Below are 20,207 nucleotides of genomic sequence, written 5' to 3' on the forward strand. Positions count from 1 at the left end.
ATTTAAAAATATCCTAAGAATTTGATTTATACATCTTTAAGAGGGGAAAATTTTTGCCTTATTTGAAACTTTTCTAGCCTAGAACGTTTTCCTTTTGTCACTGAGGTCTAATCACGCATACCTCTTATAGAGAACCACCACAAGGCGCCCTCTAAAATTTTTTTCAACGTAACTAATTGAAATTTATTTTTTATCTTAGATGCTTATTTTTAACAGGTGGTACTTGTGCTGGTTTGTTATTCAAGGAATACTTACTGAGCATTTGGTACTATGTACTATTTGGAACATATGTAGGAAATGGTTTCTTCTTTCTTCTTATTTATAAAGAAAGCCTGTGCAACTGTCTTTAAAGAATATGGTGTTTTGTTGGTTTGTTTATATCCATTTTATTCTAAAAAGATCTGAAGCAGGTCTGACATTCTTGAAGAATTTATTTCACTTTCTTTGGTCTGATTCTTCATGATTTGGAATCACAATCTAAAAAACAATTTCATATTCTGGTCTAAAAAAAGTTATCTCGACAAAATTGTTCTTTTAATTTAGAAGTCTCATTTTCCTGTCTGTGTTATATTTTGACCAAAATCATTAGACTAATTTTTAAACTAATAATTTTCTTTGAAAATATTCCTTTTGAAATGGTCATTTAGTGAAAGAAAAAACCTACACATTTTACTAAATCATTATTATGTCTGTTACAAGGTTAATGATCCAATAATTGTTTTCCATGTTTTGTAGTACATTAAGATGGATCTTAAAAATTTTGGGTGTACTAATTTATGAAAAAATAATTTCAAGTTATGAGATAGATTCAATAAATTGTTGTTGCATTGAGAAATTCTATGACCAATTTAATAAAGAGTTTTTAAATTTTCAAATAAAATGAAAGAAAATGAGTGTGACACATTTCATATCAAATGCTGTCCAATGTTCAAATAAGATAGAACAAACAGAGCAGCCCCGGTGGCCCAGTGGTTTAGCACCACCAGGGTGTGATCCTGGAGACCCAGGATCGAGTCCCACGTCCAGCTCCCTGCATGGAACCTGCTTCTCCCTCTGCCTCTCTGCCTCTCTGTCTTTCTGTCTGTCTGTCTGTCTGTCTCTCTCTCTCTGTCATAAATAAATACATAAAATCTTTAAAAAGATAAAAGAAACATGAACATTATGAGAATTAGTATTCTTTGCATATTTATGTTGACAAAGGTAAATAATTGTTTATTGTCGCAATCTTGATTAAAATTATCATTGACTATGACTAAGGGAAATGTCAAATATATTTTACTATAAATCTTCTATTTCACATAGGAATACAATAGCAAACTGACAGTCACATGCCTATACCAAAAATTAAAGAATGAAGTCTTTTTTTTTGAAATCTTGTTATAGTGAATATTTATTCAGTGAACACAACATTGTTGCATTGTGACGATAATTTCATGGACATTGGTTTTTTTATTGTACTATACTTTAGACATTGTGGATAATGGTATTCTTGACATGTGAAAATTTGGAGGTGTCTGCAATTTCTGAAAGTTAGGCATTGATTTTACCCTATATTTTATGACAATACTTATCAATAGTAACCAGTCATGTTCTTTTTTAAAGTGAAGAGTATTCAAATCTATTCCGTTCTCATGCATTAATGGCCCAAGAAAAGTAGAGCATAAGTTTCTTTCAATTTTCTGGAATTTATTTGTGATTTCTCAGTGTTTTCCAAGTGTTACTATAAAGCTCCTATTTGCTGTTAGTACTGAATTTTTAAATATGTTTTTGTTCCTTGTCAGCAACTTTTCAAAAGTCAGGCCATTATGTCCCTTTGGTAGATTTTAAGGGAGGGCAGTTGTCATCCATGGCAAATCACCAGACAGTATTAAGTATACCAGGTGAGAATAATTACAAACGTGTGTGTAAATACACTTAGGAAATATGGACTCAGTGCATGCATGGATCACATTCCTGTCCTCTCACAGAGATCTATCTTCTCCATGTCATGTAAATGGTATGTTCACCAGATATTGCTTCTGCCACATACAATGCTTGCCATATTTCTAACATTCAATGGATACTTAAATAGTAATAAAATAGTAGATTTTCTTTTTCTTTTTGAATGTAGTGGCTCTGCACAAATTTTCACTCTCTCATAATATATTAAAACAAGTTGCTGTTAGATAGCTCTTAAAATGGCCATTTTGGATCTTAACAAATAATCTTTTAAATTTTGAAAAATTTGAAAACGAAGATTTCTGCCTCCCTCCAAAATAAACAATTCTCTTCTGCTTGATCTTGGCAATGTAACAATCACCTCCTTGCCACAAGGGTTTATAATGCTTGCAATACACAGCTGTGGTCTACAGATGAATTTCTCATCAGTTCAGTCATAATAGGTGTAAAAAACCTAATTTGGAGCAATTTGTCACTGGAGAAAGTGAAAATAGTTTACATTAATAAAAGAAACTATGAGATACATCCCACGTGTTCTACAGACTGTGGAGTTGTATGAAACTCTTGTCAAAGCAACAAGAGTGTATCCAGATATAGTTCAATGGGGCAATAAGACCACAGCCATCAGTTATTTCAAAAAAGCCTGTCTGGGGACAGTCATGCCCGGCACCTGAATTCACTTTAATGGCGGAAGTGGACACATATGCTGAGGGAGTTCAAATCCTTTATGAGTAACACTCACTTATGATATATAGACAGAATGCAAAACTGGATTTTTTTTTCCTTTTAGCAAAGTGGATGTTCTAAAGTACATGCTTTATACATCTTTTTGAATGTAGTAATATTGTGACTGTTATTTAAAAATTCTTAGAATCTGCTTTGGTATTGTTCAGTATTGAACATAAGAATTGATGCTTTCACAGAATCTGGCAATTATGGATTTGGGGAATATGATGGGAGAGATTTAAAAATTAGCAATATTAATTGATACTGAATACTGAAATAGTGTTGCTCTTGACAAACTTGTTTGGAAGACTTTTACCATCCTAGGACAGAGTCCTTCCTGGGAGCACCTGTATTTTCAGTATTATATCTCATTTCAAAAGACAGCAGAGTGAATGATATTTGATGGTAGAGTAACATGATGTAAAGTTCATTACTAAATTCGGATCTGATGGACTTACTCGTTTTATAATGAAGGGATATGGAAATGTACCGAATACCCAATATTTTTATATTCAGAACATTTTTAGACATAAAAATATTCATATTATACTGGGCACACATTCCTTTGTTTCATTTTATAACAAGCATTTTTTTTTATTTGACAGCAATGATGTACTGTTCGGTTTTATTACATACAAGGAATTATTGATCCAAGTCAGAAGCAGCACAACTACTGCCATGTTAGAAGGATTAATATGCACCAGCCCTGACTGTGACTTGACTGGAGGCACTTGCCTGGCCCACCCCAATCTTCATGCCTTCTGAGAGTCCTTGGGGAAGAGACCTACCACCAAGGTCATCCCTTCCAGCACCTAACTCTTCTGTCTGCTAAAAAATACCAACTAGATTATTCCTAAAATTCATGCTTATCTTCGCCACGTGTCGAAAAAGCCAACCTGGGTCCCAAAGTATGTCAGTCCCATGTTTCCCAGTTGGGAAGCAGAACACAAATCTCAGTAAAGACCTTCTCTCTTCGACTAGTCACCAGAGAAACTGAAAGTAATGAAAAATATGTATACCACCCTTTATGCCACAGGTTTGTAAACTCAAATGTCCACCAGGACCAGGCAGGTGGCATAGATGAGTGAAGTACAGTGGTGGGGTGGATTAGATGGGTGGGAGGAGCGTTCCAGGGCAGGAGGATTACAGCAAACCAGACTTAATGGCATGCCCCATCCTCCACCCAGAAAACCAGCTTTTTTAACATGCAATCTCTCAAGCTTCAAATATTGGCAACAAATACAAAAGGATTTTAAACACAGCAGAGACTGTGCCTTGTGACTTCTGCCTTATATAATTTCCTACCTTAATAAAAGCTCCCTTCCCCACCAAATAATAAGAATCCAACCCAATGATTACAAAGAAATTAACAGAGGAATAGAAAAATATAGCAGCTTCAAAAATACCAGTCTCCCCATTTTTTTTTTTTATTTATTTTTTTATTTTTTTATTTTTTTTTTATTTTTTTTTTTTCAGTTTCCCCATTTTAAAACAAAATCAGTGGTAATTGTTTAAGTTCATTCATCGTAGGAGGTCAGCCAGGTCTACCTATTGGTAAGACAGCCTTGCATTATTAAAATGACACCTGCTACTAACCAACCCCAAATAAGATGTCACCCTGCCTGCCTTCACACTATCCCCACCAGGCAGAGAAAGGATAGAACCAGGCTGCATATTATGAAGAATAAATTGAAGCACGGAGCCAGTAGGGACCCTCCTTGATATCACACAGGCCCTCAGCCACAGGTTTCCAATTCCACATTTTGGTATCAGAGATGAAAGCCAACGTAACTACTGAAAGGTATGCAGCACCTTGTGGAATCCTGGGCATATAGTAGCCCAACTGCATGTCCACTGAGCAAATCATGCATGAATGAATGAATCTAGCTACTTCCTTTAGACAGTGCTTCCTACCAGGGAAAATCAAGAGCTGCTCTTGCCATTCCAAAGACCGCATTTCTCCAGGGGCAGGAGAGGAAGGCAAGGGAGGTAATGCAGAGTTCATTCTATGAGTGAACAGATGGCTTTTCTGGTTTTTCAGGGAATATCATCGACCCTGTCTGACTCATAAACAGAGAAAAAAAGGATTCAGGAACTTGGCACTTCTGGGTTGGGTCTGCTTTGACCTTGGACGAGGGCCTGAGATTAAGTCCTACATTCTTATTTTTTTAATAATAAATTTATTTTTATTGGTGTTCAATTTGCCAACATACAGAATAACACCCAGTGCTTGTCCCGTCAAGTGACCCCCTCAGTGCCCATCACCCATTCACCCCCACTCCCCACCCTCCTCCCCCTCCACCACCCCTAGTTCTTTCCCAGAGTTAGGGGTCTTTATGTTCTGTCTCCCTTTCTGATATTTCCTACCCATTTCTTCTCCCTTCCCTTCTATTCCCTTTCACTTTTATTTATATTCCCCAAATGAATGAAACCATATAATGTTTGTCCTTCTCCGACTGACTTACTTCACTCAGCATAATACCCTCCAGTTCCATCCACGTTGAAGCAAATGGTGGGTATTTGTCATTTCTAATGGCTGAGGAATATTCCATTGTATACATAAACCACTTCTTCTTTATCCACTCATCTTTCGTTGGACACCGAGGCTCCTTCCACAGTTTGGCTATTGTGGACATTGCTGCTAGAAACATCGGGGTGCAGGTGTCCCGGCGTTTCATTGCATCTGTATTTGGGGTAAGTCCCCAGCAGTGCAATTGCTGGGTCATAGGGCAGGTCTATTTTTCACTCTTTGAGGAACCTCCACACAGTTTCCAGAGTGGCTGCACCAGTTCACATTCCCACCAACAGTGTAAGAGGGTTCCCTTTTCTCCGCATCCTCTCCAACATTTGTGGTCAGGCAGAGCATGTGGATGTCTTGGCTTTGACCCAATAGGTCCCCAGGGCAGCAGTGCAGTCTTTATTCCAGCTTCCTCTGGCAGCCAAGATCTCAGGAAGCCCAACCCTCTCTGCTGGGGTGGGGGAGGGGGACTTCCTAGAATTTCAGAGAGACTAGATGGGCTCATCCAGAGTTTCTCAAAGGTGCCTTGATGGGCAATTAGGGTGGAATAAGTCTTTGCTGTTGGAGTCTGTCCTGTACGTTGTGAGAAGCTCACTAAGTTCCAGGGGCACCTCACAGTCACAGTAACCCTCCTCCCAACACACACACACACACACACACACACACACACACTTACACTTTCAAACTCACACATGCATACACAAGCTTCCAGTGCTACCTGGAGCGGCAGTCTGGCCCTGGGTTGAGAGCCCCTGGGCTCATAGTCCCTGGAGTGTTTAAGAAACAGAAGCCCCAAAGGTTCAATGACAGGTCTAAGCTCCCCACCCATTCCTGATCTGATGACAGCTGATCCAGAGTTCTTTCCAGCTGCACTTGACATGATGGATGCTCATGCCAACACACCATGGGCTGCCACAGCACCACAAAGCCTCCAAGTAGACAGCCATCTGTCCCAATGCTGTAGAAAGACCGAGGTCCAGAAAGACCAAATAACCTCACTGTGATCAGAAAGTGAGCAAATATGAGGCGGGGGGCAGGTTCCAGGAAAACAAGTTTCCCCAGCTGTTCAGTGCAGCAGCCTCTGACAGGTGGGGCCTTTGTGTAGTGACCACCATTCCGAGGCCAACATAGAGGCAAGGGAGCTCGGTGAGCAAGAGCCAGTCCCCAGTGTGCAGGTTAGAGTGCGGGTGGCCCGGGAGCCCAGCCTTCATCTGGGGGCTCCAGCGGGCTCAGCAGGAGTATGGACAAGTCCATCACAGGCTCTCGACCCCTTCCCGGGGTCCCACAGTCTCCGCTGGGACATATGGCTGTCAGTGACAGCTCCTCCCCAGGACCCTGGAGGTGATCCTGAGCTGGGTCACTGGGGAAGGTGGCATCTGGATCCTTCCCCGAGCTCCAGGGACCCCAGGAAAAGCACGCCAGCAGTGCGGGGAGGCCTGGTCTCGCCCAGGGTCCCGCTGCTGGTCGCGCGGGCCGGCGGCTTGCAGCGCCCCGCAGGCGGCCCGGGGACGGCCAGGCTGGAGGCCAGGTGGCCGGGGCAGTAGGCGGCCGCCTGCACGGGGACCCGCCTGGCGGCCGAACACCGCGCGCAGCAGCGCCTCCAGGGGCCGCGAGCCGGGCGCCGCCGCGTCCTCCGCCGGCCTCGGCCCCCAGCGCCCCGACCAGCCCGCGCCCCCGGCGGCCGCGCACGTCCCGCAGCCTCTCCCGCAGGCGGCGCCGCGGCTCCCGGGCGGTCAGCGAGGACGCGCCGCACAGCAGGAGGACGAGCGGGAGCGGACGGCGCGCCCCCTGCGCCCCCTGCGCCCCCTGCGCCCCCGGCTTGCCGCGGCTTGCTCGGGCGGGAACAGGGCCCGGCGACGTCCCGCAGCAGCGGCGGCTCTGCTCGCGCTCCCCAGCCCGCCCTCCAGCAGCACCTGCCCGCGGCCGCCCGCAGCGCCTGGACGGGCGGTTCGGCCGAGCGGCCGCGCCTCCAGCTCCCGGCTCCGCTGCCTGCTCGCCGCCTAGAGCAAGCATTTAATCACGAACTACCCAGGTTACTGAGAAGGGGACCGCATAGCAGCTGGTGGGGAAAGATATCACTCTGATCTGAAACACATATACCTTTTCAGAAAATAGACGGTGATGAGATTACACCTTTATTCTGATTCTGCTAAATTAATTATGGCACTTTCCCATATACACATCTATGTATAAAACATATATATATATATTACTTATATATTATATATACAAATTTATTTCAAGAGTTAAATATACTCATAATGCATTCAAAATAAGACATAAGTGTTTAATCTCAGACTATGTTGTAAAAATAAAGAAATTATTAAACTATGTTCACTTTTTCTAGAAATTACAGTTCGCTAAGACTCTTCCCTAGTATCATACGGCCATCATCATCTTAAGAGACTGGCAAATTAATTAATGCTCTTTGTTCTCTCCAAATAATATTCCTAAGTGGATAATTTTGATTTTTGTTTTGTTTTGTTTCCTTCTTGTTTTCTACTACCTTTATTCTGGCATGAACCACTCAGCAGAAAACTGGGAAACACAGAAATCAGACTCATGAGATTTGTGGAATCTAATAGAGTCTCACTTCAGGAGATCAGCATGTAAATCCTCAGTGCAGCAAAGAGGTGACAGGTCCCTAAAGGTTAATACGTACATGGTTTTCAATTTAAAAAATACCAGTCCCTCCTCCCCAATCTATAAGTATCTGGACGGCACCATAGTCTATGCATGGTGAAAAATAAAGTGAAAGTAAAAGAGCAAAACATACAGGGAGTGAACACAACTTGGATACTCATGGATAATTTTCTTTCTTAATTTCCTTGAGTATTTTACAAAATTGTAGTTGAAAGTTTCCCCTCTTATCTAATCCTCCAAATCACCCCCAGAAAAACGGATCCTTGGATTTGAAACTAACCTGTAAGCATGGTGGTAGCTCTGTGAGGCAGGTCTGGACCACTGGGCTCAGTACATGCCATGGCTGACCTTCCTTGGGGAGCCACTCTGTAACATTTCCATGTCACTGGGAGTCAAAAGTATTTATTTTCTTCTCATTTTGTTCTTTGAACCTCAAATCTTTTTTTTTTATTTTTGTTTATTTATAATAGTCACACACACACACACACACACAGAGGCAGAGACACAGGCAGAGGGAGAAGTAGGCTCCATGCACTGGGAGCCCAACGTGGGATTCGATCCCGGGTCTCCGGGATTGCACCCTGGACCAAAGGCAGGCGCCAAATCGCTGCGCCACCCAGGGATCTCTGCTCCTCAAATCTTAAAACACCTGAGAAAATCTTGAAATATGTGAGTAAAGAAAAAAAAAAATTAAATCATGGCTAAATATTCCCTAAGAGGAAGGAATAAAACAGGTACAAATATGTGATTTTAGTGTAAAATTTAAACAAATATCCAACTGAATATCAAACACAATAAATTATGCCCTCTCGAAACACCAAAGTCTAAAATTACTCCCAATTGGAAATGATAGAATACTATTACTTGAATCATTGAAAATCAGAAAAAAATTCTAGGTAGTGTGTGGGTGAGAAAGCTGGCCAAAGGCTTGATATATTTAGCTTCTATAAAACTTATGATGCCATGAACTACAGTTAAAAAAAAAGAACAGAAATACTGTGAAAAAGTGTTCAAATTACTAGTCTTTTAAAATACTGGGGTAGAGATACCTTTTCAATGTTAGGTAATTCTCTCTTACCTTATTGTTATTTTAAGTAATTACCTAAATAGTATAAACTAAATTTAAGGAAAGAGATTGATAATTTTCACCCTCTCTTCCCTCACCTCTCATGTTATTTTCACTTTGAATTTGAAGCTAAGTCCATAAATCAGTTTAACGTCTATATTTATGGCTGGCAATACACATGCCATTTGGGACAGCTCAGGGGGCTCAAGCCTCAGTGTTTAACTCTCACAGAGATTCATGAAGGAATGTTTCATCTTTGGTACAACTTAGGGATATAGGGATAAGGGGAGCCTCTACAGGAAGGGCTCCAAGCCAATCAATGTTGCACCAAGGTTATGATGCTAAAGATTAGAATCATAGTAGGAAAAGTTTAGAATTGAAAACTATGGGGGAAGTTAAAGGAAATGAAAGAACACTAGGCTCAGATATACAAAGACTATGATAGAGTGTCCCTGCTCTTACTAAGTGGGAAGGGAAGAGGTAATAATCCTTGAGTTGTGCGATTTACTTACATGGAAGATTGTAAAGACATCTGATTCAGTGCTTCTGTCTGAAACCCAGAGGCCCTTAAAACTGGAATAATTTGGAGGTGTTATCAGGTGATACAGCCACTTTGGAGAACAGTTTGGCAGTTCCTCATGAGGTGATGCATTGTGTTACTGTTTAACACAGGGATTCCACTCCCAGGTATATTCTCCCAAGAGTACTGAAAATACTTAGACACAAAAACTTATATACACATGTTCACAGAAGCAGTATTCAAAAGGGCTAACAAGTAGAAAGACCTCAAATATCCATCAACTGAAGAATGGATAAACAAAATATGATATATCCATAGAGTGGAATATTATTCAGCTATATAAAGGAATGACACATGTTATAGTATGAGTTGACCTTAAAAACATTCGAAGTGAAGGAAGTCAATTACAAAAAGCCACATATTGTGGGATTCCACTTATATAAAATATCCAGACCAGGTAACTTAATAGAGATGAAAATTAGATTAGTAATTAACAGGGTCTGGAGAGACAGGAAATAGGGAGTAACCTGATAAATATTGAGCTTCCTTTTTGGAATGATGAAAATCTTCTGAAAACAGATAGTGATGATGGTTATAAAACTCTGTGAATTCATTAAATATAACTGAATTGTACACTTGAAAATTACAATGAATACAGTTGTCAATGGGCAAAGGTCTTGTAACATTACAGTAGAAAGACAGTTGTAGCAGAGCTTTGCATCTAGTTCTTTATTTTTAAAAACAGAGGCTTTCAATTAAATTGTAAACATGGGATGCCTGGTTGGCTCAGCGGTTGAGTATCTGCCTTCGGCCCAGGGTGTGATCCCAGAGTCCCAGGACCAAGTCCCACTTCAGGCTCCCTGCATGGAGCCTGCTTCTCCCTCTGTCTATGTCTCTCCCTCTGTGTGTGTGTGTGTGTATGTGTCATGAATAAATAAATAAAATCTTTTTTAAAAATTAGAAAAAATAAATTGTAAACATACTTCTACTTCCAACATCCCATAATGTTGTGTTATGATTGGACATATTTTTTTTTATTTCTTTAGGATAGTCACAGAGAGAGAGAGAGAGGCAGAGACACAGGCAGAGGGAGAAGCAGGCTCCATGCACCAGGAGTGCGACGTGGGATTCGATCCTGGGTCTCCAGGATCCCGCCCTGGGCCAAAGGCAGGCGCCAAACCACCGTGCCACCCAGGGATCCCTGATTGGAGATATTTTTAAAAATATTTATTTTAGTAATTTTGAGAGGGAGAGAGAGAGAGAGAGAGATAGAGAGAGAGAACAGAGGGAAAGAATCCCACTGCTGAGCATGCAGTGGCCGGGGGCTCAGTCTCACCACTCACTCACTCAGTCATGAGATCCTGACTTGAGCTGAAATCAAGAGCCAGTCGCTCAACTGACTAAGTCAACCAGGTGCCCCTGATTGGCAATATTTCTAAGTGAAGTATGCTATAATTAACGTGGGTAAATGGAAAAAAAATATTTCCTGTGAGGGGAAATATAAAAGAACCTGCCATAAGAACACAATTCACCAAGTACAAGAATTATTACCAATTCACTATATGAATATTCCTAGTTTAAATTACACAAATGCCATAACAGTTACGTACCAGGAAGCATGTGATCAGGCTAATGAGTTTAAGCTGAAAACTGCTTCAGGAAAGTGAAAAAATATATTATTTAATGATTATGATGGAATTCAATAATCCAAAAAGTGATTAGTGAAGGAGAGATTTGGAGTAAAATAATCACTTTTTAGAGCAAGCATTTTTTTCAACATTAAAAGAAAGGGAAGCATAGTGTGTTTTATTCTAGATTGGGACCAGGAAGTGATGATGCAGGAGTCAACTGTGGGTGAAATACTAGGAATCCTCGAATTAGGGAACAATAGCTGTCAACATTTTACTAATGCAAGGAGGAATCCAATGGAATTCAGTTTGTGATTTTGCTATTTTAGAAATGAGAATTAACAAAAAATGTGGGCATTGGTTGGAGGAAAAAAGTGAAATTGAGAAATGAAATGACAGAGAGTCCAAAAACAAATATCCAAAATGTTTCAGAGGCAGTCTAAGGATAATGATAAATAAGCCTAAGACACGAAGATTGACCTATCATATACTCACCTGGTAGAACCAGAAAGACCAACATGATGAGAAGGGCAGTTTTTATAAAATGTGGAAAGACGAGAAAGTCAAGGTAAACCAGAATGCCTACCAAAGGTGGCATATAGGATACAGAGTTGGAAACAGGTGAGGCCAAAACAACAAAAACATTGGATAACCACTGTTGAAGAAAACTTAAAAATTAATTAAAAAATATGTTCATAAGGGAGATCTTGGACATCTTTGGGATCACTGAATTATCAGAACACAAAAGCTTGCACTTTGGTAAAAGGATTTCCAGCAAGATAACTTTTTGAGATTTTAGCCAATGTTTATAGACATTATAATCTACATATATACACATAAAATTTTTAAAAAGACAATCTAATGCTCTCTAGTTTTTCCATTGGCTTACTTGTTTATTCCTATGCCAATAAAGTCTTTAACATAGTTTTATTATATTTTGATAGCTAATGCAAATTTTCCTGCCTGATTCTTCCATCACCTCAGAAAGTTTTTTCATGGATCACTCAATTTTCAACCTCTGTTTTGATTTTTGTCACCATTGGTGAATCTCATCTCTCCTTGAACTTCATACAGATGGGATCACACAGTAAGCACAACTTTACATCCATCCTCCTTCCCTTAACATAACTTTTTAAAGGATTCATGCATATTGCAGTTTTTCATTTGTTGTGCTTTGTTTTGCTTTTGCTAAGCAATGTTCAATGGTGTTCATATAACACAATTTATTTATCTATTCTTTTAAAGACATTGGAGTAGCTTTTAGATTGGAATCTTTCTGAAAATAACCTCTATAACTATGTTGTGTAAGTTATTTTTTATAGATGTGTGTTTTAATTTTTCTTGGGCAAATATCTAGGAGCCTAATTTATTCTTTAAAGGGAAGGTATCTATTTAACTTTATAAAAACTGTCAAATGTTTTTCTGAAGTGACTTGTCATTTCAGCCTCTGGTCAGAAATGTATTAGACTTCCAGTTGTTCTACATGTTCCATCCACTAAACCATATTTAGTTTTGTCAGTCTTTATAATTGTAGCCATTTTGGGGGGTATAAAGTGGTAAATTATCATACTTCTAGTTTATGTCTTTGATAACTAATAAGACTAAGCAACTTTTCAAATGCTTATTGGATATTTGTGTATCTCTTTTGAAAAAGTGTCTGTTCAAGCATTTGCCCATATTTTTATGGGTATTGCTTTTATATTACAGATATATAAAGGTCTTTTAGAGTTTTAGGTATAGAAAATAATATTATATATAACTCTATTTATAAAGATTTTATAAAATGTGTATACTGAAAGAATTATCTCCCATTTCATTTTTTAGCAGTAGCTTTGCTTAGCAGCACTTTGGAGAAGACTAATTTATCAAGTTTTGCTTTTATGGTTATTGCTTCCTGAGAGCTGTGTAAAAAATCTTTGCCGACTCCAAATTCGTGAAGATAGTCTCCTACATTTTCTCCTACAGGTGTTATAATTTTAGCTGTTACATTTGATCTATGACTATTTCAAATTAAGTTTTGGTTCCAAGCTGAAGTAGAGGTCCAGGTTCGCTATTTAAATATGAATGATTCATTCATTTGTTCCAGCATCATTTCCTGCAAAGGCTTTTCTTTCTCCTTTGAACTGCTGTTTTCATTTTGTAGACTTGATTGCTGATTGATTTATGTCAGGGCCTCTCTTCTGTCCCATTGTTTTCTATGACTATCCTTATGTTAATACTACATTGTCTTAATTATTGTAGCTTTATGGTAAATTTTGAAATAAAGTAGTATAAACCCTCCAACTTTGTTTTCCTTTTTCAAGAATGTTTTGACTATACTAGGTCTTTTGCATTCTTAAATAAATTTTAGTATCAGCTTGTCCTTTTATAGTAAATACTTTGGAATTTTTATTGGAATTGGAGTCCAAACAATATTAATCTTCCAACCTATGAACATGGTATTCCATTAGTTATTTGTGTCTTACTTAGTTTTTCTCAGAGATGTTTTATACTTTTTTTAAATATTTAATTTATTTATTCATGAGAAACACACACACACACACAGAGGCAGAAACATAGAGGGAGAAGCAGGCTCCATGGAAGAAGCCTGATGTGGAACTTGATCCTGGGACTGTGGGATCACACCCTGTGCCAAAGTCAGATGCTTAACCGCTGAGCCACCCAGGTGTCCCTACACCAGAGTATTTTAACTGTGAATTTATCAAGAGCTTGTTTGAACATGTGGTATGGTCATTACTTAGGACTGAGGAATCTTTGATTACCCAAGTGTTACCCTTTGGGGGCGAACCATGTTCTTCCTTTAGTACCATATATACTGCTCTTGACCTTGACCATTGCAAAGACTTATCTTTATGTACATCAAATAATCCCACCATCCACAGGGCAAATAGCAGTGAACTTTGTGATGAGGTCCTGCCATATGACAACTACTTCACAGCAAAGTGTCCTGCTTTAATTCAGTAGGGAAAGATACAAGGTCCAGAACATTAGGCTCTACAATGAAGGTAGGTCATCAGGTGGTTCTACTACCAGTCCTAGAGGCAGAGACTTGATCTGCTTGCATTCTTCCAGAAATACCCCTACTCTTAGCAATATGTCATTTGATAGGATAGTTCTGTCACACACATCTTTCTAGAAGGACTTTTCTTTTTTTTAGATTTTATTTATTCATTCATGAGAGACACACACACAGAGAGAGAGAGAAAGGCATAGACACAGGCAGAGGGAGAAGCAGGTATCATGCAGGGAGCCTGATGCGGACTCGATCCCGGGACTCCAGGATCATGTCCAGGGCCGAAGGAGGGCGCTAAACTGCTGAGGCAGCCAGGGATCCCCCGCTGAGCCACCCGGGGATCCCCCTAGAATGACTTTTCAATGCCATCCAAGACCTAATAGTTTTTTGAGGCTTCCTTATAATCTGAGGTCCCTCATGCCAACAGTATGCATGCCTAAGAGGTCACATCCAGATGTTTTATAAATTTAAGTGGAAAGTTTTAGGATGCCTTCTATTACATTTATTCCTAGGAGTTATGATACAAAGTGAAAGTCTAAGGGATTGTTCGGTATTTTCTTTTAAAGAGAAGAATATTTCATTGACAGCAATGTGTTTTTTTTCAAACAAAACAAAAATGATTTCCAGTTCTCTTTCTTTTTGTGATATTAGCATCTGTCTTGCATTGCCTCTTGTTAACTTGGAAGCATAACTGCATTTTTGAAAGCTGGAAACCTTATTTTCCAGAACCCCATTCCCTGAATGATTCCTCATAAGGTTTGTAAATGAGAAAAACTCCTGCATGATTTGGAAGATGAAGGTAAAACAAAAGTCATTCATGGCAATTTTGGCAGCCGGACACGGAGATTTCCATAATGATCTTAGTAATCATAGTATCCAGACATTGCACCATCGCAGATCTCTCCTGAGCTTGTACTTCATGCAGCAATTTCTTGGACGTCTTCATAAGCTCCCACTTCCCCTACTACATCAGTGCTTTTAGGCTGATGTAATTTATAATAGTTTCTCCGATTCCCTGGATACAACCTTCTAGACCTTTATTCTTCTTGCTTATGTTTACATTAATATAAGCAGGAATTCCTATATTAAGCCTCTTATTTCTACAATGCTGAATTAACTCTGTTTCCTGGCTGAATCCAGACTGATAATAGCACCCAGGATAATAACTTCTGAGATTCATTCTTTAATTGGAGATTGATATATCAAGCTATTGTATTATTATTTTTGTATTAAATTTATGTATTAAAAAGAAAACTTCTATAAAGAGAAACTTCCCCTTATTACTTTTTTGGTTACCCCGAGGTACTATTGTAGAAAAAAAGGCATGATAAATCTTCAATTCTTTTTATTTACCATTTTATTTTCATCAGTTACTATTTTATATACCAGTTTGCTTAAGTAATGAATTGGTGTCCTATCATCCATCAAAACTGACCTTAAAGAATTGACTTTGGGAGGTAATATCTGTTTCTCCCCAAGCTAATAAAATTTTCATTTCAGGTATTATGTTTTTAAGTTCTAAATTTTATTTTTAAATTTTAATCTCTGCTGAGATCCCACATCTGTTGACTCTTATGATAATATTTTTCTTTAAGTCCTTGAACTATATAACAGTGGCACTAAAATTCTTTTTGTTCTAATCCATGTTGTTGTCTATTCTATTGACTAAATGTTTCAGTATCACCATAAATGCATGTATGTAAAGATATCAGGTGTGCTTCTCTTCATTGTAGTCATCAGCACTATTAATGCCTAAATAATTTTATGTTTGGATAGTGGATGTCTCCTCAAGCTGCTTCCTGGATCTCATGGATGTGACTCTCGTGGGATATGAAAGCTACTTTGCTTTATAGTATGACGAGATGCTCTTCACTAATGATGTATATTATCTACCCACAACTTGAAAGCCCATTTCTCCAAGACGTTCTTGTTGCTTTTAGTGAGTGATGGCATTTAGAAACCAAATTTATAACTCCAGTGGTGCTTCCTGCTATTATTTTGTTTAATATTTCTAGGACTAATCAGTAGATAGATCTAGAAGATAAGTGGACTTCTTTAGTTGATTAAAATGAAGCATTAGTTTAATATTTTTCCAGTTCACTTTCAGGATTATGAAATTTTAATTAATCTCATAGATCTTAAGTATACATATTCTGCTCTCACATTGGAAAAGTATGAGTCTTCAATGTCATAAGCGTAATTACTCACTTTATTTATCCTATAATAAAAGACAAAAACAATAATGTCAGAGTAAATATATCAGCCCTGTTATAAAAATATACTTGTTAAAGCTATGTAAAATTATTTTTATGTCTCATTTTGTTTTTAAGTTATATTTTACCAGGGCCATACAAATTACTCTTTTAAAAAGTCATTCAATTTAATTCTGGTTCAAAGCTGAAATGAATAGATTAGTTAGAAAATGTTGAAGTCATTTTCCAAATATTCCAAGACAGTGTTCTGACATGATTAACTTTAATTTTCAGAGGTAAAATCTGTGCTTTTAAAAGAAGATTTTAACTCAATGTACTGGAACATAACACAATTTCCATTTGCTTAAGACAAAAAGTTCCCCTAATATGTTATTATAAAAATGTTTAAGCACAGAAAAAAAGTTGAGAGAATTGTATATGAACCTCCTCATAATAACTGCATAAATTCTGCAATTAACATTTTCTTATATATGCTTTGTTACACATCTATCACCCTAGCCATCCTTCTGTTCTCTACTCAGTTCTTCTTTACTTATTTCAAAATACACCTTTTTACTAAATATTTCAACATATATATCATTATCTATCATTCAGTATCTTCTTAGAGCCTTTTTAAAAGTAAAACTTGCATGTAATGTAATTCAGAAATCTACAGTGTATTATCTTCTGAGTCTTTACAAATGAAAACACCTGTGCAACTTCAACTTTTACCAGGATATGGATGAATGTTCACATGCAGAAGCACCAGTATTTCAGAAAACAGTTTCTTGTATGATGCCTATGGGGATTCCCTGATCTAAGTTCATAAAATAAATATCCAGAAGGTATAATCTACAATTAATTTGTGGATTAATATTATCATAAATTGCCTAAATATCTGTGTTAATTTAAAACAGTTTTGGGCAGCTCGGGTGGCTCAACGCTTTGGTGCCTGCCTTTGGCCCAGGGCATGATCCTGGAGACCGGGATCAAGTCCTACGTCAGGCTCCCTGCATGGGGCCTGCTTCTCCCTCTGCCTGTGCCTCTGCCTCTCTCTCTCTCTCTCTGTGTGTGTGTGTCTCATGAATAAATAAATAAAAATATTTTAAAAATAAATAAAACAGTTTTATATTTTGGAGCATCTGGGTGGCTCAGTCATTTCAGTGGTTAACTTAAATGACTAGTTACTGGGTGAGACACCAGTAGGGCTCCTCATTCACCAGAAAGCCTACTTGAGGAGTTTCTCTCTTCCCCTACCCCTCCCTCTGCTCACACCCACTCTCTCTAATATAAATAAATAAATCTTAAAAAAAGTTCTATGTTTTATAGTTGTCTTTTAGCAACATTGTGCCATTTTCAGTATAGAAGGCTCTTGGAGACTAAAGAGATCATTAATACACCATAATTTGGCTGTGTGATGGGTATGCCTAACTTTGTCCCTTAAACTGAAGAGCCAATTTTGCTACTAGAATTTAAGCAGCCTGCACCAGTGTTCTGTTCACACTAAACTCCTGGGGGTGTTCTGCAAATATTACACCTTATAAGAGTAGTATATTGCAGCAAGTGTGAAAAAGGAAAAAGTGTGCTCTGATTTCATCTTTTAGCCAAAGGACAGAGGTTACGACTAAAAGAAATAAAGTTTAGAATAGTAACTGGATATTTATTCTTATTAATATTGTTTTCAAAAAAGCATTTTAAAAAACAAAATATAAGAAAAAAAAACAAAATATAAGACATAGAATTGCATAAGCTCTTTGAAAGCAGAGATATATCTCTGTCTTTGTTTGTTTGTTTGTTTGTTTGTTTGTTTTTAAATAGGAACACCTTACATCCTTTTATGGTGCTGGGCAGTTGGTGGGTAATTATACTTTAGGAACTTGTGTCATTATGAGCATGAGGACAAAGATATATGTAATGGAAACATATTCACTTCTCTATCTAATTTATTTGATGATTATAAGATGTTACACGGCCTTTAGAAAGGGCAGTTGGTTTCCCTTTACCCTGACAACTAACTTATACTATGGGGGAGCTTTATAGTAGACCAAAGACCATTTCATAAAAATAGAGTTATATTGTACATGTAAAGGGAAATCTTATTAAAGAAAATCACAACACAAATCTTTTAGTATACATACTATAGTAGAATGAAATCTATTTTTTCAGGAATATTGGAAAACATACCAATTTATTTATCCAGTAACTGCTCAGAAACATTTCTTCATTTGGGTTTCTCTGAAGTAGAGCCTAAGAATTTGGGTGCATGTCACTCATTAAGAGAATGTTCTCAGGACACAAGCAACAAGGGAAGTAGCACTGGATAGGGGTCCTGAAACAAATGCTACACTGTATGTTAACTAACTGGAATGTAAATAAAAACCTGAAAAAAGAACTGGCTAGAGGAAGAAGCAAAGTAAAGACATGGTCGGTCTCCGGGAGCATTGGAGGATGAATTACACCACAGAGATTATTCAGCTTTAGGGAAAAGGGAAGCAACTTTTGTAATCTCAAATCAGTAAATTATTAGCTGGCTGCAGGCTGCATCAGCATACATGGAAATATAACATCCTCGGTGAGGTGGCTTCTGTTCAACCAAGGGAAATTCTACCAAGAAGGGGTAGTTATGAGCAATAAACAGCCAACACTCAGAGTGATGGAACCTGCTTTTAACCAGCTGGTAATGGCATGCAGGCAGGCCAGCAGCAAAATTCATTATAGCACGTAAACAAAAGCATTATCATAAAAGGATTATTTTTGCATGCTCCTATTTCTAAAGTCACCTCTTGGTAATTATTGAGAGGCAATTTGCTCAATAGATCCTGGTCCTTGGTGATTGATTGATCTCTTGAGTTTCAAACAGTCCATCTGTATGTTAAGGTAGAGTTGATAATGAATGAATCCATACACAGAAGTCTCTGTGGCAAGTTGTGAATTGTGGTTGCTCTTATTTCTCTACTTGCTGTTGGTAGGCCATGACTGAAAAGATATAAATTGAACTGGAATATTTTCCATCCCACCAATTAAAATGGTAATGAAATATAAAAACCTAAAGAAATGGACGTACGAAGTCCTCACTCTATCATTATAAATACATAGATTTAGTTGATATTTAAATTTTGGAATTATATTTCCTTCAAAAAGATATTCCAGGTCAAAGATGATCTACTGCCCTTCTTTTATAAATTTAAAGCTGAGAAGGTAATATATTCATTTTTTTTTCTGAAGGTTTTATTCACTTATTTGAGAGACAATGATATATAGAGAGGGAGCACAAGCAGGGGGAGGGGCAGAGGGAGAAGGAGAAGCATACTCTCCTCCAGCAGGGAACCTGACATGGGGTTCCATCCCAAGACCCTGGGATCATGACCTGAACAGAAGGCAGACCACCTAACTGACTGAGCCATCCAGGCACCCTAAAAAGGTAATATTTCAGACAAATGATTATATCATATGAAATATGTATGGAGAGAGAGATTGGGAGAATTTAAAGATATTTTCATTGGATAGATGGCATTTGAACTGAGTTTTGAAGGATAACATTCCACAGAGATGAAAGAGCATGTGAAAAGATAGCATGTGGGATCTCTTGTAGGAGCTGGTAGTTATTTAGTTGAATGGTGGTTAAGGTATAAGGGGGATGAAGATAGGCATGTAGCTAGAAAATAGAACATAAGGGCCCCATGTTTCCATAACAGAGTTTAAATATTATTTTAAAGGCTATAGGGGAAAAAAAATTGAAGGATTTTAAACTGGAGAGTGATACCATCATATCTGTGTGTTAGGTTGGGATGCATTTGCTTTGTTTGTATGACCTCTGACATAATATCTTGGACACCAGGCAAAAAGATTACAGCCAAGTCTCTTATTTTACCTTTTAAAAATATTTAAAAATATTTTCTAAAGACTCCATACACTTCACTCTTTATTCATTTACTTCTGACAAGAAGAAAAAGCATCATTAAT

General features: G+C 38.2%; 1 pseudogene; it reads right to left on the reverse strand.

Annotated features, from left to right (window-relative positions):
* Positions 1-6,349: 6,349 nt before the first annotated feature.
* LOC140611598 (uncharacterized protein C2orf72-like) lies at positions 6,350-7,195 on the reverse strand (annotated as a pseudogene).
* Between the last annotated feature and the right edge of the window lie 13,012 nt (positions 7,196-20,207).

The sequence above is a fragment of the Canis lupus genome, chromosome 20 (assembly GCF_048164855.1).
Source record: "Canis lupus baileyi chromosome 20, mCanLup2.hap1, whole genome shotgun sequence".
Lineage (NCBI taxonomy): Eukaryota > Metazoa > Chordata > Mammalia > Carnivora > Canidae > Canis > Canis lupus.